The sequence below is a fragment of the Arachis ipaensis genome, chromosome B7 (assembly GCF_059453495.1).
Source record: "Arachis ipaensis isolate K30076 ecotype BB chromosome B7, ASM5945349v1, whole genome shotgun sequence".
NCBI classification, from domain to species: domain Eukaryota; kingdom Viridiplantae; phylum Streptophyta; class Magnoliopsida; order Fabales; family Fabaceae; genus Arachis; species Arachis ipaensis.
The window spans coordinates 113,988,526-114,014,287 of NC_142442.1; the positions used below are offsets into that span (position 1 = coordinate 113,988,526).

The 25,762-nt window shown below is 40.7% G+C and overlaps 1 non-coding gene across 1 annotated transcript; it reads right to left on the reverse strand.

Annotated features, from left to right (window-relative positions):
* Positions 1-17,188: 17,188 nt before the first annotated feature.
* Positions 17,189-17,296, reverse strand: LOC148553784 (small nucleolar RNA R71). Its single transcript, XR_015893067.1, has one exon. It is a non-coding gene; the product is annotated as a small nucleolar RNA R71 (small nucleolar RNA).
* Positions 17,297-25,762: the final 8,466 nt, after the last annotated feature.

The window sequence follows — 25,762 nt, forward strand, 5'->3', positions numbered from 1 at the left end:
ATGGAGAATGATGGAGTGCTCTTGGTGCTCCATCCTTAGTTATCCCATGTTGGAACTTAATTCTCCTAGGGAGGTGTTGATTTGCTCCCAATAGTTTTGTGGAGGAAAGTGCATCCCTTGAGGCATTTCAGGGATTTCTCATTCTTGGCCACAACTTCATAGAAGTGGTCTTGATGGACCTTTGAGATGAATCTCTCCATCTCCCATGACTCGGAGGTGGAAGCAATTGCCTTCCCTTTCCTCTTTCTTGAGGTTTCTCTGGCCTTAGGTGCCATTGATGGTTATGGAAAAACAAAAAGTAATGCTTTTACCACACCAAACTTAACAGGTTTTCTCGTCCTCGAGCAAAAGAAGAAAGAAAGTAGTAGAAGAAGAAGAAAATGGAGGAGATGGAGTGAGAGAGTGTATTTGGCCAAGGGGGAGGAGTAGTGGTTGTGATGTGTGAAAATGGAGTAGTGTTAAGGGGTTTATATAGGGGTGGGGGGAAGGGTAGGTTTCGGCCTTTAGGGTTGGGTTTGGGAAGGAAAAGAATTTGAAATTTGGAGGTAGGTGGGGTTTATGGGGAAGGGGTATGGAGATGATTAGTGAAGGGTATTTGGGGAAGAGTGTTATGAAAAGGTGTGAAGAGGAGAGAAGAAGAGGTGGGGTAGGTGGGATCCTGTGGGGTCCACAGATCCAGAGGGGTTAAGGACTTAGCAACCCTGCTCCATTTAAGCGTGCAAAAACGCCCTTAGAATGCATGTCTGGCGTTAAACACCAGCTTGCTGCTTGTTTCTGGCATTTAACGCCAGCTTTTCTCCCATTCTTGGCATTAAATGCCAATTCCATGCTTTGGCATTAAACGCCAGTCTGGTGCTTGTTTCTGGCGATTAACGCCAGCTTGATTCTTCTTTCTGGCGTTAAACACTAGTTTGATGCTTCTTACTGGCGTTTAAACGCCAGTAAGCTCTTCCTCTAGGGTGAGCTATTTTTAATGCTGTTTTTCATTCTGTTTTTGATTTTTCAGTAGTTTTTGTGACTTCACATGATCATCAACCTAAAGAAAATATAAAATAGCAATGGAAAATAAATAGATATAATTAAATAACGTTGGTTTGCCTCCCAACAAGTGCTTCTTTAATGTCAATAGCTTGACAGTGAGCTCTCATGGAGCCTCACAGAAAACCAGAGCAATGTTGGGGCCTCTTAACACCTAACTTAGAGTTTGGTTGTGGCTTCCCAACACCAAACTTAGAGTTTGGTTGTGGCTTCCCAACACCAAACTTAGAGTTTGAATGTGGGGGTTTTGTTTGACTCTGTATTGAGAGAAGCTTTTCATGCTTCCTCTCCATGGTTACAGAAAGAGAACCTTGAGTCTTAAATACAAGGTAGTCCTCATTCAACTGAAGGACCAACTCTCCTCTGTCAACATCAATCACAGCTTTTGCTGTGGCTAGGAAGGGTCTAGAGAGAGGGGGGAGCTTCTTTATCTAGAATACAACCTACATAATGCTAAACTAACCCTAATTTCTCCCCCCTTCATGTGGAGTGAGGCCTTCCTTCATATAGCACTCAATCAGCTTCAGAAAATCCCAAAATTGGGCCCTGGAGGCCCAAAAATTGCCCCCAGCGATTTACAATAAATGAGTCACGCGCTGGAATGTGTGCGTTCGCACAGGTGTGTGTACGCACACATGCTGATTTTCTTCTTGTGCGCGCGCACAGAATGTCGTGCGCACGCACACATGGTTTTGTGGCTTTTGTGCATACGCATAGGTGGTTGTGCGAACGCACACTCCAATGTGTGCTTCTCCTTTGTTTCCTTCATGCTTTCTCCCTTTTTGCATGCTTTTCCATCATTTCTTCCATCCATATTAGCCTTGTAAACCTGAAATTACTCATCAAACACATCAAGGCACCTAATGGAATGAAAGTGGAATAAAATTGATTAAATTAAGCACAAAATAGCATGTTTTCACAATTAAGCTCAATTTAGGGAGAAAACACAAAAGCATGCTATTTGGATGAATAAATGTGGGTTTATGTGATGAAATCCACTCAAATCAAACCAAAATATACCGAAAAATATGGACTCATCAGTACATTTTGTAGGGTTTAGTCTCATCCCGTGCTTTCTTATGGTGCCGAATACTTCGGCGAGGTCGGGCAGCAGTGCTTTTTCTTTTTGAGTTTTTACTAGCATGTCGTCTACGTAGACTTCCATCAGCTTCTCGATGTGGTCGGTGAATACTTTGTTCATTAACCTCTGATATGTGTCCCCCGCGTTCTTGACTCCGAACGGCATTACTACGTAGCAGTAGTTTACTTTCTGGGTTTGGAACGAGGTCTTCTTTTGATCGGGTTGATGCATTCGGATTTGGTTGTGCCCTGAGTAGGCGTCCATGAAAGAGAGGTACTTGTATCCTGACGAGGCGTCGATCAGGGTGTCGATATTCGGGAGGGGATAAGGGTCTTTTGGGCAGGCTTTATTGAGATCAGTATAGTCTACACATATCTGCCACTTTCCATTTGGCTTTTTGACCAGTACGACGTTCGCTAGCCACAGTAGGTACTTGACCTCCCTTATGAACCCTGCCTCTAGTAAGGCTTGCACTTGTTCCTCCATGACTTGTGATCTCTCTGGGCCGAGCTTTCTACGCCTTTGTTGCACTGGTCTAGATCCGGGGTATACTGCCAGCTTGTGGCACATTATTCCAGGATTTACGCCAGGCATGTCCGCGGATTTTCACGCAAATAAGTCGGAATTTTTCTTTAGGAACTTTATTAGTAGCTCCTTTAGGTCTCCATTTAGGTTTGCACCTATGTTTGTTGTCTTATCTCGGGTGTCTCTGATCGGACCTCCTCGGTCTTGCCTTCTAGTTGAGGATGAAGTTCTTCACGAGCTCGGGCTCCCCCGAGTTTGATGGTATTCGCTTCTTTTCCTCTGGGGTTACCTTTTAGGTTCAGGCTTTCGTTATAGCAGCGTCGCACGAGTTTTTGATCTCCTTTGACGGTGGCTATGCCTGGTTGGGAACTTCATGCATAGGTGAGGAGTGGAGACTACTGCGGCGAGCTGATTTAAGGTCGTCCAGCCTATAAGGGCGTTGTACGCGGAGTTCACGTTAACCACAATGTAGTCTATGCTCAGTGTTCTGGACTGGGATCATTTTCTGAAGGTCGTGTGTAGTGGGATGTATCCGAGGGGTTGGATCGGAGCGTCTCCTAGCCCGAACAGGCTGTTTGGGATATGCTCTGAGCTCCTTTTCTTGTAGTCCGAGCTTGTCGAGGGCGGATTTGAATAGGATGTCTGCAGAGCTTCCCTGGTCAACCAGTGTTCGGTGGAGGTTAGCATTGGCCGGTATGATGGTAATGACCATGGGGTCATCATGCCCAGGGATGATGCCCGCGGCGTCTTCTTTGGTGAAAGAAATAGTGGGGAGGTCGGGTGACCTATCCCCTTCTCTGACATGGTATATTTCTTTAAGGTGCCTTTTGCAGGACAATTTGGAGATTCCTCCTCCTACGAACCCTCTGTTGATCATATGAACGTGCCTTTCCGGGGTGTGAGGAGGACGTTCAGCTCATCCTCCCTCTTCATCCATCCTTCTCTTTTTTGGCTCGTCCGTTCTGTTGGTAGGAATCAATCTAGGCTTCCTTCTCGAGTCAGTTTTTCTATGACATTCTTCAAGTCGTAGCATTTGTTAGTGGGGTGCCCGTAGATCCTGTGGTATTCGTAGTACTCGGTCCGACTTCCTCCCCTTTTGTGCTTAATTGGGCGGGATGGTGGGATATTTTCTGTGTTGCATATTTTTCGGTAGACGTCCACTAAAGATACCCGAAGAAGGGTATAGTTATTATATTTCCTAGGTTTTTCTGTGGATTGGTCCTCCTTTTTCCTTAAATCTTTTTCTTTGTCCTGAGATGGGTAGGTGAACCCGCTTTGGAGGTTTCTCCTAATCCCGAGTTTTCCTCCATGTTGATATATTTCTCGGCCTGTTCTTGTACTTCGTTTAGGGACGTGGGGTGTTTATTAGATATGGAGTGGCTGAAGGGTCCCTCACGTAGACTGTTGATAAGTCCCATGATGGCTGCTTCTATAGAGAGATTCTGTATATCAAGGCATGCTTTATTGAATCTTTCCATGTAGCTTCGGAGGCTTTCCTGATCTCCTTGCTTGATTCCTAGCAGGCTTGGGGCATGCTTGGCTTTATCCTTTTGTATAGAGAACCTGGCTAGGAATTTTCTGGTGAGGTCGTCGAAGCTCGTAATTGATCATGGCAGCAGGCTGTCGAACCACTTTATTGCAGTTTTGGTGAGGGTAGTCGGGAAAGCTTTGCAGCGAGTTGCGTCCGAGGCATCCGTGAGATACATCCGGCTCCTAAAGTTGCTGAGGTGGTGGCTCAGATAAGAAGTTCCATTATATAGGGTCATGTCGGGAGCCTTGAAATCCTTTGGAACTTTAGCTTTCATGATTTCTTTTGTGAACGGGTCTTGTTCCCTGTGGGGGCTAGCTTCTCGGTTGGATCGTGCAGTCTTAGCTTTGAGGTCGGCTTCGAGCTTTTGGAGTTTCTCCTCCAGCTCTCTACGTCGTCTTGTTTTTCTTTGTAGATCCCGCTCAGCTTCTCGTTATTGCTCGGCTCCTTGTTCAAGTTGTTTAAGGCGATCTTGCTGGTCACGGATGGTATCTAGGATTTCTGTGTTTGGCGTACTGTTTTCCAATCCAGAAGCGTGTTTGTTGTGAGGAGTGTTGTCTGCCATGGTGTTTGGAATGACTTCTAGGTTCCTTAATAACGGCGCCAATGTTCCGGGGGTTACCTGAAACGTTGAGGTCGATCTCGGACGAGATCTTCCGGTCTGGTTGAGCCCGCCGTGTCCGACTTGCTAGAACTTGAGGTGCTGTTGGCCCTCGATCACTAGAGGGTGGTGGTACCTGCAAGAGACTCCGATGCTTAAGTTAGTACGGGCTTTAGGCAAGTTTTTTGTAGAATTGGAGTATGAGTTATACCTGAGTGCTCCAGTGTATTTATAGTAGTGTTTGAGCGACCTTCCTTAGGATAAGTTTGTTATCTTATCTTATCTTTTGCAGGTGAGATCGTATCTTTGGCCAACCGTCTTTTTAGTAGGTGGTGGTTCTTTTTGGGCCTCTTTTGGGCCTATGTGGTGATATTCCGAGCTCTTTGCGAAGAGCTCGTTGTAATGGGGCAACCTTTAAAAGAGGTCGGTCCTTTATCTTCGTACGACCCGGACCCTATAGCTCGGTGTAGGGTATGAACACTTAGTTTAAGTGTGGGAAAGTCGATAAACCCCAATTTTACTATTTATCTTGTGTTGAATTTGGTGGGTTTTATCAATTCTTTTATCATTTATTCATATAAATTGCATGTTTCTATGATTTCTTCCTAATTATGCTTGATAGTTCAAAACATGTTTCTTAGACATTAAAAATGCTAAATTTCAATCCTCTTCTATTACCATTCGATACCGTGATGCGTTTGTTAAGTGATTTCAGGATCTATAGAGCAAGAATGGCTTAGAGGATGGAAAGGAAGCATGCAAAAGTAGAAGGAACATGAAGAATAAAAGTTGTGAGAGGCTGGTTCCCGCGCACATGCATGGCTGCCATGTACGCGTGATAATTGCAAAATTCACCTGACGCGTATGCGTGACCTTCCGCGTATGCGTGACTTGTGCAGAGTTCAGCTGATGCGCACGCGTGACATGACGTGTACGCGTGACGTTCGGCATGTGACTCACTTAAAGGAAAATGTTGGGGGTGATTTCTGAGCTCCTCCAGGCCCAAATCTAACTTTATTCTGAATGAGGAAAGGCCAAGAATTGAAGGGGGAGAGGAGGCAATCATGGATACACACATTAGACTTAATTTTAGCTAGTTTTTGTTCTTTGTTTTCTAGAGAGAGAAACTCTGACTTCTCTCTAGGTTTAGTGCATTTTGGTCACTTCTTATTTGAATTTCTGAATTGGAGTTTGTTGATTCTAGTTTTATTGTCTTAATTTTAGCTTCTCTAGTTATAATTTTGCTTAGATCTTGTGTTAGAATTGTGTTCTCCTTATTTTCCCTTTTATTTCTCATTTTATGAACCTTGTTGATTTTGAATTCTCATTAATGCATGGATGTTTTCATGTTTTATAGTCTTAGTTGAGTTGATATTATTGTTAATTGTTAGTGGGTAATTTTAATTTCTATTTGATTTTTTCAATTTAGCTATGTCTTTAACTATTGCCTACCAAGTGTTTGACAAAATATTTTCATTAGTTTTGGAGTAGTTTTCTACACTCTTGGCTTAGGCTAAGGGAATTGAGTGACCTTGAGTTATTGGTTCTAATTGGATTGGTGATTTAGGAACCTTTGTTGGTCAATTTGATACCCATTAACACTAACCTGCTACTAAGTTGATTAGTACCAAGGTTGGAACTTATAAGTTGATATTGATTAAGCCTATTTGACATACTTCAAGCATATAGTGTTAGGACACGTTGTTTCTGAGAAAGGCATTTCAGTGGACCCAGCTAAAGTTGATGTTATTACTAGTCTTCCTTACCCCTCTTCTGTGAGGGAAATTTGCTCTTTTCTGGAACATGCAAGTTTTTACAGGCACTTCATTAAGGATTTCAATAAGATCTCCTTGCCCTTGTCCAGTCTGCTACAGAAAGATGTGGAGTTTGAGTTTAGTGATGCTTATAAAGAGGCGTTTGAAAAGCTAAGGAAAGCCCACACCAGAGCCCCCATTGTAAGAGGACCTGACTGGACACAACCTTTTGAGATCATGTGCGATGCCTCTAATCATGTTGTGGGTGCCGCGCTTGCACAGCGCGAGGGTAAGCTTCCTTACATTGTTGCCTATTCTTCTAAGATAATGGATGCGGCGCAATCCAATTACACCACTACTGAAAAAGAGATTCTAGCGGTTGTTCATGCATTAGACAAATTTAGATCATATTTGCTGGGCTCAAAGATGGTGGTGTATACGGATCATGCGGCCTTGAAATACTTGCTAACGAAAAATGAATCTAAACCTAGGCTCATCCGTTGGATCTTGCTCTTGCAAAAATTCGATGTTGAGATTAAAGATCGGAGTGGGTCTCAAAACTTGGTTGCACACCATTTAAACCGCCTTGAAAACATTAAGTATGATCCATTCCCGATTGATGATTCATTCCGTTAGATGGTTTGCATGCTATCTCTAATAGCATTCCTTGGTTTGCGCCTATGGAAAATTATTTGGTCGCCAAAATCTTTCCTCCTAATTTTTCAAAGAACCAAAGAGACAAATTAAAGAGTGATTCCAAATACTATATTTGATATAACCCTCACTTATGGAGACGTGGAGCGGACCAAGTGATTCGTAGGTGTATTCCGGAGTCAGAATTCCAATCTATTCTTGAATTTTGTCATTCATCCGAGTGTGGTGGTCACTTTGGCCCCCAATGGACTGCTAAAAAGGTGTTAGATTATGGATTCTGGTAGCCGACACTGTTTAGAGATGCAAACCAATATTGTTTCTTATGTCACCAATGTCAGAAATCAAGAAATGCATCCCAAAAAGATGAAATACCCCAACAACCCATGCTTTTCTGTGAAATTTTTTATGTTTAGAGTATTGACTTTATGGGGCCTTTTCCTAATTCAAATGGGTACCTTTATATTCTTTTACCGGTTGATTATGTACCAAAGTGGGTGGAAGCAATTCCAACCCACCTTGATGTTGCTAACACTGCAGTTTCTTTTGTAAGAAACAATATTGTTTGCTGTTATAGGTCACCACGAGCCATCGTGAGCGACCAAGGTACTCATTTTTGCAATAGGAAGATAGAAGCATTACTCAAACGATATGGTGTAGTACACAAAGTTACAACTGCTTACCACCCCCAAACTAATGGCCAAACGGAGGTATCTAATCGAGAGATAAAATGGATTTTGGAAAAGATGGTGAATTCACAGAGAAAAGATTGGAGTTCTCAGTTGGGTGACGCCTTATGAGTGTATAGGACCATATACAAGACTCCATTAGGGATGAGCCTCTTTCGGATTGTCTATGAGAAGGCGTGCCACCTCCCAATTGAGATTGAACATAAGGCATATTGGGCGGTCAAGAAATGTAAGATGGACTTCACCAAGGCGGACATAGCAAGGAAGTTGCAATTAGAAGAACTTGAATGCCTTAGGATGGAAGCCTATGAAAATGCGAGGATCTATAAGGAGAAGACTAAGGCAATGATCACCATATCCGTAAGAAAGATTTCCAAGAGGGTGATGAAGTTCTTCTATACAATTCAAGAATTAGATTCATGCCAGGCAAGCTTCGCTCATGGTGGGATGGCCCTTTTAAAGTGAAAGAAGTGAAGCCCTACGGAGTGGTTGAGCTTTTCCATCCTCAAAGTGGAGCAACATTCAAAGTGAACGGCCACAGAGTGAAAAAGTATCATGGTTATAAGTCACCAAAGGAATTGGAGGTGTTCCTTCTTAAGGATGCACCCGGAGGTGAAGAATCTTGAGCTCATGACCGTCAAACTTAAGGACGTTAAAGAAAAGTGCTAGGTGGAGACACCCCACCAAGGTATGATCTTTTAATTTTTCCTTTGAATTTATCTAGTTTGTTAGTTTTAAGTGTTTTCTGAAAGTTTGGACTCTTAGGATGTGAATATTGTAGCCTTAGGTAGTTTGTTTCAAGCAAATTTCAACTTGGTGTTCAGCTTTGCTCGCGTACGAGACTTGCTCTTCGCATACGCAAACTATGTTTTCAGCCTTGGTTGCGTACGCAGCCACTGCTTGCATATGCGACAAACCCAAATAGTGAGTTCTGGCTGCATCGTGACCCACTCTTCACGAGTTGCTGAGGCAGTGTGTCTTGGCTACGTCGCGTGCCACTCTTCTTCATGCTCGCAGCCCTCCCAATTCTTGCTAAGTCCCGTGCGCAACCTCTCTTTTGCATACGTGAGATGGATAGGCCGTAGCATTCGACCGCGTCGCGTGCTACTCCTCACGCATGCGAACATGAAATAAAAAAAATTTTGAAATAGCATTTTAATCAAAAGTGTGGGGAGGTTCGAGCCCTAACCCCACTCGCACCTAACGTCTTTCTTCTTCGTCTTCTTCGTTCAGTCTTCATCTTCCTCAACTTCCTTCTCCTTGCTACATCACCATCGTCGGCCCCCATCGCCGCCGACGTGTCTTCTTCTTCTTCTTCTTCTTCTTCTTCTTCTTCTTCTTCTTCTTCTTCTTCTTCTTCTTCTTCTTCTTCTTCTTCTTCTTCTTCTTCTTCTTCTTCTTCTTCTTCTTCTTCTTTTCCTTCTTCTCTTTTCTTCTCCTTCTTCTTCTACCCTTTCGTTTTCTCCTTCTCTCCCCTGTTCACAGCCACAATCCAGCCGCAACCTCTCTTGGTGACTCCATTGCTACTGCAGTGGTGCCACTTAACTGGCGTCACCAACCACTCGGCCACCAACTTTTTTCCCTTTCTCTGTTCAATCTCTGCTTCACAGGTCTTTATCTTTCCCCTATTTTATTTCGTTTGGTTTATTACTGTTTGTAGTTAATTTTGCTTAATTTATTTTAGTTAGTTTATGATTGCTTAGTTGATTAGGTGGTTAAAGAATCTGAGTTGGATAGTGGATTTAGGTCTATTTTGATTAATGCTGCTGTTTGGAAATGTTGCTCTTTCATTGATTTACCCTGTGCTAAATTGATTTGTTTGATGATGCTGCTTAGTTGTTTACTGCTACTTTATTCCTATTGATGGCTACTGCTGGAGTGAACAAATTCTGAACTGTTTGTGCAGTAATGATAACTTTAATGAATTTCTGAGTCTAAGCTATCACTACTGCTGCATTCTTGTAATAGTTGCACAAATTTTGGATTGTGTTTGCAATGATGACAATTTTGCTTAATGTATGAATTTAATTTGTTTTTGCTACTATTTTGTTCCAATTTGAACTTAATCACTTGACTCAGGATGCTTATTTGTTTAAATTCATGTTGAATACTTGTGATTGGTTGTTAAATTCAAAAAAGAGAATGCTTCCTATTTTTTAATTGTTGTTTTTTTTTTCTTGTGGTGGCTGGTTTTTAAACGAACAATTCCTAGATATAGATGTTGCAGTAATGATGATTTTGATAAATTTCTGAACTCACGTTGTTATTGCTGTTGGATTGTTCGTTGTTACTATTTTGGTGCTGTATCTTGAGCCATTATTTGCTCATTGCTGTTGGTTACTTATTTAGTTTGGTTTAAATTGGTTATTGATGATGTTTAGGTTATGTTTTATTTACTGATGATGTTTGGAATGACTGATTTTCTATCTGAAATTAGTTTGCATATTGCTGGGGATGACTTGCCCGTATACTCATTTGGTTGCTAATGTTACATAGTTGTTATTGTTGCTTTGTTCTTGCTAAGATTGTTGATTAAACTGCTACTGTTCAGTGCTGTTAGAAGAAATGTTAGGGTTGGGTTCTTTCTGCCATTTTGGGTGATTCTACTCTGCTTGAAAACTGCTACTTTGTGCTAACTTTTGCTATTTTGTTGGGGACTTTGCTGTCTCTTTAATCATTATGCTTCTTTGGTTACTGTGAGGTGTTCACTATGCTATTACTTGCTTGATGAAAGTGGTCTTGTTCATTGACCAAGAAACCATCTAATTCTTGCTGTTTGAGTGGATACTTAATTATTCCAATTTTAACATGCCCATGGTCATTTTTCTGATGAATTGAGTCACCAATGCTAAGTTTTGGTTTTCTTTTTACTTTTAGTATTTATTCTGAGGGTTACCTAAAACACTGAGTCCGGGCCGGGCGTGAGGTCCGGATCCTCTTTGAGTGTCAATGTTTGACCTGTTGGTGTTGAGGTGCTGCCTATCCGAGCTCCTCATTAGGGGTTGGGTGGTGGTACCTGCAAGAGACTCTGATGCTTAAGTTAGCAAGGGCTTTAAGTAGGTTCCTTTGTAGCATCAGAGTATGAGTTATACCTGGGGGCTCTAGTGTATTATAGTTGAACTTGATGGCCTCTTTTGGGAGGAGGATCTTTATCTTATCTTATATCCGCTAGTGGGATCTTATCTTTTATGGTGACCGCCTTTGGATAGACAGTGGTCTTGCTGTTTTGGGCCTTTTTGGGCCTTTTGATGGTTGTCCGACTTCTTTGGAATAGGTCGGTGGAGGTGAGAGGGCTTTCTTTAAGTTCGGCCCTTTTACTCTTTGCCGACTCGGGCCTAGTGCTCGGGTCAGGGTATGAACAGTATCCCTGCTTAAGCTTCGATCTTTTGGATAGGTCGTGCTCAAGTATCCTTTTGTCGGACATGTCTACCTCAAGTAGGTCGGGTGTCTTGAGGATCTCGGGCAGGTTTTGCGCTGTTTAGTCTTCTCAAAATACGAAATGCCTGTTTTTAATGTTGATATAATTTTGAGCGCGAAAGTTTTCTTGGGTATTTGTGAGCGCTTTTAAGGCTCATTGATTGGGCTTTTATTCCCTTTCGCCTTTTTGTCTTTCCCTGCTTCATCTCTCTTTTAAAAACCCTAGAGCTCCTTCTTTTTCATTTTTTGAAAAATCACGAACGTCCTATTGTTCTTTCCTTTTCCTTTCTGTGGCGTTTCTCCTCCTCATTTGTGCCTTTGTGATCAAGAAGTTATTTTCTTGTCTTTCTTGGTGAGTGGTGCACGAAATTGACTCCGCACATTTTGCACAGATAGACCGGCAAGTATACCGGGTCGTCCAAGTAATACATCAGGTGAGTGAGGGTCGATCCCACGGAGATTGTTGGTTTGAGAAAGCAGTGGATACCTTGCAGATCTTAGTTAGGTGGATAGAAAATATAGTTGTCATGAGAAAATGCATAAAACAGATAATTAAATAAAACGTTACTAGATAGGTATGAGATCAATGGTATGAGAACGGTTGAGGCTTCGGAGATGCTTCTTCCTTCTGGATCAACTTTTCTCACCATCTACTCGAACTTTTGATTGATTCATTCCGTGGCAGGCTGTATATGATTAACGCCGGGTCAGCGGTCATTAATCTCCTCTGCTTCAGATCAAACGCCGGGTCAGCGGTCATCCAATCTGAACGGGGGTGAAGCTCTAGCAGTCCATTCCCTTGGTGATCCTACTCAAAACGCCAGAGACAAGGTCAGATCTTCAGGATCAGAGAACGCTGCTCTTTTGGTTCTAGCCTATACCACAAAGGCCCTAATCGCCCCGCACCTCGCCTAAATTGATGTCTCGAGAAGTCCCCAACGAAGCCGTGGATTAGCCGTCTAAGAGATGTATAATCAAGCTGGTGGTTCAATACTATCCCATCAAGGACTCGCAAGAACCCATGTGGAATCGGGATGGCGGTCAAGTTACACTCCTAATCCATTAGGATGAAGAACGAAGATACATCTTAAAATAGAATCAAGCATAGATTGAAGTAGAATAGGTGATATTATTAATACATAACAATAAGCAGAGCTCCTAACCTTAACCTTAGGAGGTTATTGACTCATACTGTACATAGAATAGTGTTCGAATAAAAGTGGAGGAAGAAGATTGGCAGGACCCCTAAACAAGGGTGATATTCTCCTATATATACTAATCTAATTACTAAGAATTACATAAATAAGATAAACTAGTCCTATAGTGCCAAAATCTACTTCTGGGGCCCACTTGGTGAGTGTTTGGGCTGAGCTTGAATGCAATCCATGAGCTAGTGCTCCCTTTTGGGCGTCTAACGCCAGCTTTGGACTCCTGAATGGGTGTTGGACGCCAGCTACTCCCTTCTGGGCGTTGGATGCTAGGACTGGGGCTAGTGGCTGGCGTTGAACGTCAGTTTTGGGCCTTAATTTCCAAAGCAAAGTATAGACTATTATATATTTCTAAAAATCCCTGGATGTTAACATTCCATAGCCATTGAGAACGCACCATTTGGACTTCTGTTGCTCCAGAAATGCTCCTTCGAGTGCATGGAGGTCAGATCTTAACAGTATCTGCAGTCCTTTCTCTGTCTCTGAATCAGACTTTTGCTCAAGCTCCTCAAATTCAGCCAGAAAATACCTGAAATTATCATAAAACACAACAACTCAAAGTAGAATCCAAAAATATGAATTTTTCACTAAAACCTATGAAAATATAATAAAACTTAAATAAAATATAATGAAAACTATATGAAAATGATGCCAAAAAAGCGTATAAATTATCCGCTCATCAGAACACCAATCTTAAACTATTGCTTGTCCCCAAGTGATGAGCGGATAATTTATACGCTTTTTGGCATTGTTTTTAGTATGTTTTTAGTAGGATCTAGTTACTTTTAGGGATGTTTTCATTAGTTTTTATGTTAAATTCACATTTCTGGACTTTACTATGAGATTTTGTGTTTTTCTGTGATTTCAGGTATTTTCTGACTGAAATTGAGGGACTTGAGCAGAAATCAGATTCAGAGGTTGAAGAAGGACTGCTGATGCTATTGGATTCTGACCTCCCTGCACTCAAAGTGGATTTTCTGGAGCTACAGAACTCGAAATGGCGCGCTTCTAATTGCGTTGGAAAGTAGACATCCAGGGCTTTCCAGCAATATATAATAGTCCATACTTTGGCCAAGAATAGACGACGCAAACTGGCGTTCAACGCCAGCTCTCTGCCCAAATCTGGCGTCCAGCGCCAGAAAAGGAGCCAAAACCAGAGTTGAACGCCCAAACTGGCACAAAAGCTGGCGTTCAACTCCAGAAAGGACCTCTACACGTGCAACACTCAAGCTCAGCCCAAGCACACACCTAGTGGGCCCCGGAAGTGGATTTATGCATCAACTACTTACTTCTGTAAACCCTAGTAGCTAGATTATTATAAATAGGACCTTTTACTATTGTATTAGGTATCTTTGATCAGTTGTATGCTATCTTAGATCACGTTTGAGGGCTGGCCTCTCGGCCATGCCTGGACTTTCACTTATGTATTTTTAACGGTAGAGTTTCTACACTCCATAGATTAAGGTGTGGAGCTCTGCTGTTTCTCAAGGATTAATGCAAAGTACTACTGTTTTCTATTCAATTCATCTTGTTTCGCTTCTAAGATATTCATTCGTACTTCAATCTGAATGTGATGAACGTGACAATCATCATCATTCCCTATGAACGCGTTAGTGACAGACGCAAAAGGATAGTAAATCCTATTCCAGCATGATCGAGAACCGATAGATGAATAGCCGTGCCGTGACAGGGTGCGTTGACCATTTTCACTGAGAGGATAAGATGAAGCCATTGACAAGGGTGATGCCTCCAGACGATTAGCCGTGCCGTGACAGGGCATTGGATCATTTTCCCGAGAGATGACCGAAAGTAGCCATTGACAGTGGTGATGTATCACATAAAGCCAGCCATGGAAAGGAGTAAGACTGATTGGATGAAGATAGCAGGAAAGCAGAGGTTCAGAGGAACGAAAGCATCTCCATTCGCTTATCTGAAATTCTCACCAATGAATTACATAAGTGTTTCTATCCCTATTCTATTAATTATTATTCGAAAACACCATTATCAATTTATATCTGCCTAACTGAGATTTGCAAGGTGACCATAGCTTGCATCATACCAACAATCTCCGTGGGATTCGACCCTTACTCACGTAAGGTATTACTTGGACAACCCAGTGCACTTGCTGGTTAGTTACACGGAGTTGTGAACCATGGTCTTGGCATCATGTTTTTGGCGCCATTTCCAGGGAAAGAAAGAGCAATGAATTTTACATAATTAAAGTGTAATCACGATTTCGCGTACCAAGTTTTTGGCGCCGTTGCCGGGGTTTGTTTGAGTTTGGACAACTAACGGTTCATCCTGTTGCTCAGATTAGGTAATTTTCTTTTTGTTTTCTTTTCAAAAAAAATTTTTTTTCAAAAATATTTCAAAATTTTCTCACCTGTTTTTGAAAAAGTTTTAGATTCAAAATTTTTAAGAATAAATTCTAGTGTTTCATGAAGCATGTAAAGCCTGGCTGGCTGTAAAGCCATGTCTAAATTCTTTTGGACTGAGGCTTCCAACCATCAGCTGTTATACGACTGTAGGGTATGTCAGGCATGTCATGTCTGGGTTACATGCTGAAGCTTGGCTGGCCATTGGCCATGTCTAGTGTTTTGGACCGGAGCTTTCATTGAAAGCTTGGCTGGCTAGTGAGCCATGTCTAATTCCTGGACTGAAGCTTTAGACTAACATAGCAAGATTCCTGGAATTCATATTAAAAATTTTGGAATCCTTATTTTTCTTTCTTTCTAAATAATTTTCGAAAAATATAAAATAAAAATCCAAAAAAAAATTAGAAAATCATAAAAATAAAAAAAATATTTTGTGTTTCTTGTTTGAGTCTTGAGTCATATCATAAGTTTGGTGTCACTTGCATATGCATCTTGCATTTTTCGAAAATATCATACATTCATAGTGTTCTTCATGATCTTCAAGTTGTTCTTGGTAAGTCTTCTTGTTTGATCTTGATGTTTTCATGTTTTGTGTCTTTTCTTGTTTTACATGTGCATTTTTCGTTTCTTAAAGTCTAAACATGAAAGATTTCTAAGTTTGGTGTCTTACATGTTTTCTTTGCATCAAAAATTTTTCAAAAATATGTTCTTGGTATTCATCTTGACATTCAAAGTGTTCTTGGTGTTCATCTTGACATTCATAACATTCTTGCATGCATTCACTGTTTTGATCTAAAATTCTCATGCATTGCATCATTTTTCTTGTTTTTCTCTCTCTTTATAAAAAAAAATTTCAAAAATAAAAAAAATATCTTTCCCTTTTTCTCTCATCAAATTCGAAAATTTGGATTGACTTTTTCAAAAATTTTTAAAATCAAGTTGTTTCTTATGAGTTAAATCAAATTTTCAATTTGAAAATCTTATCTTTTTCAAAATCTTTTTCAAAAATCAAATCTTTTTCAAAATTCTTAGTTATTTTCGAAAATTCCAAAAATCTTTTTCAAAAATCTTTTTCTTATTTTTATATCAAATTTTCGAAAATAACATAATCAATTAATGTTTTGATTCAAAAATTTGAAGTTTGTTACTTGCTTGTTAAGAAAGATTCAAACTTTAAGTTCTAGAATCATATCTTGTGATTTCTTATGAATCAAGTCATTAATTGAGATTTTAAAAATCAAATCTTTTTCAAAACTAATTTCTAAAATATCTTCTTATCTTACCTTTTTCAAAAAGTTGGTTTCAAAATATCTTTTCTAACCTCCTAACTTCTTATCTTTTCAAAATTTGTTTCAACTAACTAACTAACTTTTTGTTTGTTTCTTAACTTTTTCAAAACTACCTAACTAACTCTCTCTCTCTAATTTTCGAAAATATCTTCCCTCTTTTTCAAAAATTTCTTTTTAATTAACTAATTATTCTTATTTTTATTTTTGATTTTAAAGTTTTTCGAAAATTACTAACCTTTTTCAAAAACTATTTTCAAAAATCACTAACCCTTTTTCAAAAATTATTTTCGAAAATTCTCCCTCTCCCATCTTATTCTATTTATTTATTCATCTACTAACATCTCATCTCACATCTCAACCCTCCTCACAGTTGTGTTTCTTCCATTACATTACATTCTTTGTCTCCCCCTCTTCTTCTACTCACACAGGGATCCCTATACTGTGGTATAAAGGATCTCTATTATTATTATTATTTTTCTGTGCCCTCTTCTTTGTCATATGAGCAGGAGCAAGGATAAGAACATTCTTGTGGAAGCAGATCCAGAACCTGAAAGGACTCTGAAAAGGAAACTAAGAGAAGCTAAAATACAACAATCCAGAGATAACCTTTCAGAAATTTTCGAACAGGAAGAGGAGATGGCAGCCGAAAATAATAATAATGTAAGGAAGATGCTTGGTGACTTTACTGCACCTAATTCCAATTTACATGGAAGAAGCATCTCCATTCCTGCCATTGGAGCAAACAACTTTTAGCTGAAACCTCAATTAGTTTCTCTGATGCAACAGAACTGCAAGTTTCATGGACTTCCATCTGAAGATCCTTTTCAGTTCTTAACTGAATTCTTGCAGATATGTGATACTGTTAAGACTAATGGAGTAGATCCTGAAGTCTACAGGCTCATGCTTTTCCCTTTTGCTGTAAGAGACAGAGCTAGATTATGGTTGGATTCTCAACCCAAAGACAGCCTGAACTCTTGGGATAAGCTGGTCACAGCTTTCTTAGCCAAGTACTTTCCTCCTCAAAAGCTGAGCAAGCTTAGAGCTGATGTTCAAACCTTTAGACAGAAAGAAGGTGAATCCCTCTATGAAGCTTGGGAAAGATACAAACAGTTGACCAAAAAGTGTCCTTCCGACATGCTTTCAGAATGGACCATCCTGGATATATTCTATGATGGTTTATCTGAGCTATCAAAGATGTCACTGGACACTTCTGCAGGTGGATCCATTCACCTAAAGAAAACGCCTGCAGAAGCTCAAGAACTCATTGACATGGTTGCTAATAACCAGTTCATGTACACTTCTGAAAGGAATCCTGTGAGTAATGGGACGCCTATGAAGAAGGGAGTTCTTGAAGTTGATACTCTGAATGCCATATTGGCTCAGAACAAAATATTGACTCAGCAAGTCAATATGATCTCTCAGAGTCTGAATGGAATGCAAGCTGCATCCAACAGTACTCAAGAGGCTTCTTATGAAGAAGAAGCTTATGATCCTGAGAACCCTGCAATAGCAGAGGTGAATTACTTAGGTGAACCTTATGGAAACACCTATAATTCATCATGGAGAAATCATCCACATTTCTCATGGAAGGATCAAAAGCCTCAACAAGGCTTTAATAATGGTGGAAGAAACAGGTTTAACAATAATAAACCTTTTCCATCATCCACTCAGCAACAGACAGAGAACTCTGAACAAATACTTCTAATTTAACAAACTTAGTCTCTGATCTATCTAAGGCCACTGTAAGTTTCATGAATGAAACAAGATCTTCCATTAGAAATCTGGAAGCACAAGTGGGCCAGCTGAGTAAAAGGATCACTGAAATCCCTCCTAGTACTCTCCCAAGCAATACAGAAGAGAATCCAAAAGGAGAGTACAAGGCCATTGATATAAGCACCATGGCCAAACCCAAAAAAGGAGAGGAGGACGTGAATCCTAAGGAGGAAGACCTCCTGGGACGTCCAGTGATCAATAAGGAGCTTCCCTCTGAGGAACCAAAGGACTCTGAGGCTCATCTAGAGACCATAGAGATTCCATTGAACCTCCTTATGCCCTTCATGAGCTCTGATGAGTATTCCTCTTCTGAAGAGAATGAGGATGTTACTGAAGAGCAAACTGCCAAGTTTCTTGGTGCAATCATGAAGCTAAATGCCAAATTATTTGGCATTGATACTTGGGAAGTTGAACCTCCCTTGTTCATCAATGAACTAAGTGATCTGGATCAACTGACATTGCCTCAGAAGAGACAGGATCCTGGGAAGTTCATAATACCTTGTACCATAGGCACCATGATCTTTAAGGTTCTGTGTGACCTTGGTTCAGGAATAAACCTCATGACCCTCTCTGTAATAGAGAAACTGGGAATCTATGGGGTGCAAGCTGCTAAAATCTCATTAGAGATGGCAGACAATTCAAGAAAACAGGCATATGAACAAGTAGAGGACGTGTTAGTAAAGGTTGAAGGCCTTTACATCCCTGCTGATTTCATAGTCCTGGATACTGGAAAGGAAGAGGATGAATCCATCATCCTAGGAAGACCTTTCCTGGCCACAGCAAGAGTTGTGATTGATGTTGACAGAGGTGAACTAGTCCTTCAATGGAATGAGGACTCCCTTGTGTTTAAAACTCAAGGATCTCCCTCTGCAACCATGGAGAGGAAGCATGAAAAGCTTCTCTCAAAACAGAGTCAATCCAAGCCCCCACAGTCAAACTCTAAGTTTGGTGTTGGAAGGCCACAACCAAACTCTAAGTTTGGTGTTGAACTCCCATATCCAAACTCTAAGTTTGGTATTGGAGAGTTTCAACAATGCTCTGAACATCTATAAGGCTCCATGAGAGCCCACTGTCAAGCTATTGACATTAAAGAAGCGCTTGTTGGGAGGCAACCCAATGTTTATTTATCTAATATTTATTTTCATTGTTTTTCATGTCTTTATAGGTTCATGATCATGTGGAGTCACAAAATAAATAGAAAAATTGAAAACAGAATCAAAAACAGCAGAAGAAAAATCACACCCTGGAGGAGCATCTGTCAGGCGTTCAGCGCCAGAACAGAGCATGGTTCTGGCGCTGAACGCCCAAAATGGGCAGCTTCTGGGCGCTGAACGCTAGAACAGGCATGGTTCTGGCGTTCAACGCCAAAAATGGCACACAAATGGGCGTTGAACGCCCAAAATGGCCACCAACCTGGTGCTGAACGCCCAGAGTTGTGTGCAAAGGCATTTTTACATGCCTAATGGGTGCAGGGATGTAAATCCTTGAACACCTCAGGATCTGTGGACCCCACGGATCCCCACCTACCTCCACTCACTTCTTCTCACCACTCTCTTTCACACAACCCCATAAACACTCTTCCCCAAAAACCCTTCACCAATCACCTCAATCTCTCTTCCCCATCACCTCTTCACCACTCACATCTATCCACTCTTCCCCATAAACCTACCTCATAAACTCCACCTACCTTCAAAATTCAAAACCAATTTCCCACCCAAACCCACCCATATGGCCGAACCTTAACCCCCTCCCTTCCCTATATAAAGCCCCCCATTCTTCATCAAATTCACACAACACACCCCTCTTGGCCGAAACACTTCCCACTCTCCCTCTCCTCCATTTCTTCTTCTTCTTCATCTATTCTTTCTTTTATTGCTCGAGGGCGAGCAAAATTCTAAGTTTGGTGTGGTAAAAGCATAAGCTTTTTGTTTTTCCATTACCATTGATGGCACCTAAGACCGGAGAATCCTCTAGAAAGGGGAAAGGGAAGACAAAAACTTCCACATCCGAGTCATGGGAGATGGAAAGGTTCATCTCCAAAGCCCATCAAGACCACTTCTATGATGTTGTGGCCAAGAAGAAGGTGATCCCTGAGGTCCCTTTCAAACTCAAAAGAAATGAGTATCCGAAGATCCGACATGAAATTCAAAGAAGAGGTTGGGAAGTTCTAACAAATCCCATCCAACAAGTCGGCATCCTAATGGTTCAAGAGTTTTATGCTAATGCATGGATCATCAAGAACTATGATCAAAGTAAGAACCCGGATCCAAAGAACTATGTTACAATGGTTCGGGGGAAATACTTAGATTTTAGTCCGGAGAATGTGAGGTTGGCGTTTAACTTGCCCATGATGCAAGGAGATGAACGCCCCTACACTAGAAGGGTCAACTTTAATCAAAGGTTGGACCAAGTCCTTATGGACATATGCGTGGAAGGAGCTCAATGGAAGATTGACTCCAAAGGCAAGCCGGTTCAACTAAGAAGATTGGACCTCAAGCCTATAGCTAGAGGAAGGTTGGAGTTCATTCAATGCTCAATCATTCCCACTAGCAACCGGTCTGAAGTTACTATAGACCGGGCCATCATGATCCATAGCATCATGACTGGAGAAGAGGTGGAAGTTCATGAGATTATACCTCAAGAACTCTACAAGGTGGCTGACAAGTCCTCCACTATGGCAAGGTTAGCCTTTCCTCACCTCATCTGCCACCTCTGCAATTCGGCTGGGATTGACATAGAGGGAGATATCCTCATTAAAGAGGATAAGCCTATCACTAAGAAAAAGATGAAGCAAGCAAGAGATCCCATTCATGGAGCTCAAGAGGCGTATGAAGCTCATCACCATGAGATCTCAGAAATGCCTCAAATGCACTTTCCTCCACAAAACTATTGGGAGCAAATCAACACCTCCCTAGGAGAATTGAGTTCCAATATGGGACAACTAAGGGTGGAACATCAAGAGCACTCCATCATGCTCCATGAAATAAGAGAAGATCAAAAAGCAATGAGGGAGGAGCAACAAAGACAAGGAAGAGACATAGAAGAGCTCAAGGACATCATTGGTTCCTCAAGAAGGAAACGCCACCATCACTAAGGTGGATTCATTCCTTGTTCTTATTTCTTCTGTTTTTCGTTTTCTATGTTATGTGCTTATCTATGTTTGTGTCTTCATTACATGATCATTAGTAGTTAGTAACTATGTCTTAAAGTTATGAATGTCCTATGAATCCATCACCTCTCTTAAATGAAAAAATGTTTTAATTCAAAAGAACAAGAAGTCCATGAGTTTCGAATTTATCCTTGAACTTAGTTTAATTATATTGATGTGGTGACAATGCTTCTTGTTTTCTGAATGAATGCTTGAACAGTGCATATGTCTTTTGAAGTTGTTGCTTAAGAATGTTAAATATGTTGGCTCTTGAAAGAATGATGACTAGGAGACATGTTATTTGATAATCTGAAAAATCATAAAAATGATTCTTGAAGCAAGAAAAAGCAGCAAAGAACAAAGCTTGCAGAAAAAAAAAATAGGCGAAAAAAAAATTTAAAGAGAAAAAGCAAGCAGAAAAAGCCAAAAGATCTTAAAACCAAGAGGCAAGAGCAAAAAGCCAATAACCCTTAAAACCAAAAGGCAAGGGCAAATAAAAAGGATCCCAAGGCTTTGAGCATCAGTGGATAGGAGGGCCTAAAAGGAATAAAATCCTGGTCTAAGCGGCTAAACCAAGCTGTCCCTAACCATGTGCTTGTGGCGTGTAGGTGTCAAGTAAAAACTTGAGACTGAGCGGTTAAAGTCAAGGTCCAAAGCAAAAAAAGAGTGTGCTTAAGAACCCTGGACACCTCTAATTGGGGACTTTAGCAAAGCTGAGTCACAATCTGAAAAGGTTCACCCAATTATGTGTCTGTGGCATTTATGTATCCAGTGGTAATACTGGAAAACAAAGTGCTTAGGGCCATGGCCAAGACTCATAAAGAAGCTGTGTTCAAGAATCATCATACTGAACTAGGAGAATCAATAACATTATCTGAACTCTGAGTTCCTATAGATGCCAATCATTCTGAACCTCAATGGATAAAGTGAGATGCCAAAACTATTCTAGAGGCAAAAAAGCTATAAGTCCCGCTCATATGATTGCAGCTATGTTTCATTGATAGTTTGAAATTTATAGTATATTCTCTTCTTTTTATCCTATTTGATTTTCAGTTGCTTGGGGACAAGCAACAATTTAAGTTTGGTGTTGTGATGAGCGGATAATTTATACGCTTTTTGGCATTGTTTTTAGTATGTTTTTAGTAGGATCTAGTTACTTTTAGGGATGTTTTCATTAGTTTTTATGTTAAATTCACATTTTTGGACTTTACTATGAGATTGTGTGTTTTTCTGTGATTTCAGGTATTTTCTGACAGAAATTAAGGGACTTGAGCAGAAATCAGATTCAGAGGTTGAAGAAGGACTGCTGATGTTGTTGGATTCTGACCTCCCTGCACTCAAAGTAGATTTTCTGGAGCTACAGATCTCGAAATGGCGTGCTTCCAATTGCTTTGGAAAGTAGACATCCAGGGCTTTCCAGAAATATATAATAGTCTATTCTTTGGCCAAGAATAGATGACGCAAACTGGCATTCAACGCCAGCTCTCTGCCTAAATCTGGCGTCCAGCGCCAGAAAAGGAGCCAAAACCAGAGTTGAACGCCCAAACTGGCACAAAAGCTGGCGTTCAACTCCAGAAAGGACCTCTACATGTGCAACACTCAAGCTCAGCCCAAGCACACACCTAGTGGGCCCCGGAAGTGGATTTATGCATCAACTACTTACTTCTGTAAACCTTAGTAGCTAGATTATTATAAATAGGACCTTTTACTATTGTATTAGGTATCTTTGATCAGTTGTATGCTACCTTAGATCACGTTTGAGGGCTGGCCTCTCAGCCATGCCTGGACTTTCACTTATGTATTTTTAACGGTAGAGTTTCTACACTCCATAGATTAAGGTGTGGAGCTCTGCTGTTTCTCAAGGATTAATGCAAAGTACTACTGTTTTCTATTCAATTCATCTTGTTTCGCTTCTAATATATTCATTCATACTTCAATCTGAATGTGATGAACGTGACAATCATCATCATTCCCTATGAACGCGTGCCTGACAACCACTTCCGTTCTACCTTAGACTGAATGAGTATCTCTTAGATCTCCTAACCAGAATCTTCGTGGTGTAAGCTAGAATGATGGCGGCATTCAAGAGAATCCGGAAGGTCTAAACCTTGTCTGTGGTATTCCGAGTAGGATTCAATGAATGAATGACTGTGACGAGCTCCAAACTCACGATTGCGGGGCGTTAGTGACAGACGCAAAAGGATAGTAAATCCTATTCCAGCATGATCGAGAACCGACAGATGAATAGCCGTGCCGTGACAGGGTGCGTTGACCATTTTCACTGAGAGGATAAGATGAAGCCATTGACAAGGGTGATGCCTCCAGACGATTAGCCGTGCCGTGACAGGGCATTGGATCATTTTCTCGAGAGATGACCGAAAGTAGCCATTGACAGTGGTGATGTATCACATAAAGCCAGCCATGGAAAGGAGTAAGACTGATTGGATGAAGATAGCAGGAAAGCAGAGGTTCAGAGGAACGAAAGCATCTCCATTCGCTTATCTGAAATTCTCACCAATGAATTACATAAGTGTTTCTATCCCTATTCTATTAATTATTATTCGAAAACACCATTATCAATTTATATCTGCCTAACTGAGATTTGCAAGGTGACCATAGCTTGCTTCATACCGACAATCTCCGTGGGATTCGACCCTTACTCACGTAAGGTATTACTTGGACGACCCAGTGCACTTGCTGGTTAGTTACACGGAGTTGTGAACCATGGTCTTGGCATCATGTTTTTGGCGCCATTTCCAGGGAAAGAAAGAGCAATGAATTTTACATAATTAAAGTGTAATCACGATTCCGCGTACCACCAAGCAACCAAAAACAAAGTAGGATAAAAAGAAGAGAAGGATACAATGAATCACAGAGTTCTCAATGAAGCTCAGTTTCAATTAGATGAGCGGGACTAGCAGCTTTTTGCTTCTGAATAGTTTTGGCATCTCACTTTCCTTTGAAGCTTAGAATAGTTGGCATCTTTAGGAACTTAGAATCCAGATGATGCTATTAATTCTCTTAGTTAAGTTCTTTTTTATTCTTGAAGACAACTTCTTTAGAGTCTTGGCCGTGACCCTAAGCGCTTTGTTTTCTAGTATTACCACCGGATACATAAACGCCACAGACACTTAACTGGGTGAACCCCTTAGGATTGTGATTTAGCTTTACTAGAATCCCCAGAAAGTGGTATCCAGAGTTCTTAAGCACACTCTTTTTGCTTTGGATCACGACTTTAACTGCTCAGTCTCAAGCTTTCCACTTGACACCTTTACACCACAAGCATATAGTTAGGGAAGTAGCTTATTTGAACTGTTTAGGCCGAGATTTTGTCTCTTTTAGGCCCTCCTAACCATTGATGATCAAAGCCTTGGATCCTTGCTTTTTCCTTTTGGTTTAAAGAGCTATTGGCTTTTTCTTCTTTTTATTTCTCTGCTTTTTTTTCGCTTATTTTTTTCTTTTTTTTCTTTCTTTTTGCTTTTCACTGCTTTTTCTTGCCTTAAGAATCAATTTTTGAATTTTTTAGATTACCAATAATACTTCACTTTCATCATTATTCTTTCAAGAGTCAACATTTTTTAACTCCAACATCAAATATGCACTATTCATTCATATATTCAGAAAATAAAAGCAATGCCACCACATCAAATAATTGAACTATTCTTAATATATAACTCGAAATTCAAGTATCTCACTTTTCTTTTAAGCAAGGTGAGAGATGCATGGAATATTTCATAACTTTAAGACATAGATAAAGATGATCATGCACTAGAAACAGACAATAAGATAAAATACATGAAAAACAAAAAAATTAACATAAGTAATAAGGGATTTAAGGAACGAATCCACCTTAATGATGGCGGCTACTACTCCTTCTGGAGGATCTAATGGAGTGCTTGATCTCTCCTATGTCACATCCTTGCCTATGTCGTTCTTCCCTTATGGCTCTTTGATCTTCTCTCATGGCCCTTAGATCTTCTCTTATTTCATAGAGGATGGTGGAATGCTCTTGATGTCCCATCCTCAACTGATCCATGTTGGAGCTTAATTCTCCTAGAGAAGTATGTAATTGGTCCCAATAGCCTTTGGGGGGGGGGGATGCATCCCTTGAGGAATCTCAGGAATTTCTTGTTGAGGTTGCTCCACATGCTCTTGTTGAGGTGCATATGAAGGCTCTCTAGTTTGCTCCATCCTTCTTTTAGTGATGGGCTTGTCTTTCTCAATAGGGATGTCTCCTCCTATGACAATTCCTGCTGAATTACATAGATGACAAATAAGGTGGGGAAAAGTCAACCTTGCTAAGGTGGAAGGCTTTTCAGCTTTCTTGTACAATTCTTGAGGTATCACCTCATGTACCTCCACCTCACTTCCAATCATGATGCAATGAATCATGATGACTTTGTCACTGGTCACTTCTGACCGATTGCTAGTAGGGATGATGGAGCGTTGGATGAATTCTAACCATCCTCTAGCTACGGGCATGAGGTCAAGCCTTCTCAATTGGATAGGCTTGCCTTGAGCATCCCTCCTCCACTGAGCTCCTTCCACACAAATGTCTGAAAGGACTTTCCAACCTTTCCTCCGGATTTCTCATTGGATCTCCGGGTACTCATTCATTTTTAGCCTAAAGGGGACTTCAAAAATCACCCTCTTCTTTGTCACTACTTCATAGAAGTGATCTTGAC